The following is a 442-nucleotide window of genomic DNA, read 5'->3' on the forward strand; positions in this document are numbered from 1 at the left end:
TGTTCTATTTGTTTTCAATCTCCGATCGGTTAATAACCTCACACATGCATGCCTCTCAAAACTATTTAAATCATATTCGAATGCAATATAAATATGCGGTTTGTTAATTGGTATCATCCACACACCGTAGCAAGACAAAGATTATTTTATAACCTAATCTATATAATAATAGCAATTTGAATAAATGTCAACAACTTGTGATTTCTCGTCGTACTTTTTCATAAAAAAATATGTTGTAATTAAAAAAAAAAGTATATATAGTTACATATGTTCATTGTAGAATTGTGTCTCCTATATATATACAGTTGTGATTTTTACAAACAATTGTGTTTATTCAAATATTCACATAATATGTTGCTTTTCTTTTGAGAAATTTTCAAACTTTCATTTTAGTTCAAATATACATGTCTTTAGAAATATATATATATATATATATATATAT

The sequence above is a fragment of the Camelina sativa genome, chromosome 17, assembly GCF_000633955.1.
Source record: "Camelina sativa cultivar DH55 chromosome 17, Cs, whole genome shotgun sequence".
Lineage (NCBI taxonomy): Eukaryota > Viridiplantae > Streptophyta > Magnoliopsida > Brassicales > Brassicaceae > Camelina > Camelina sativa.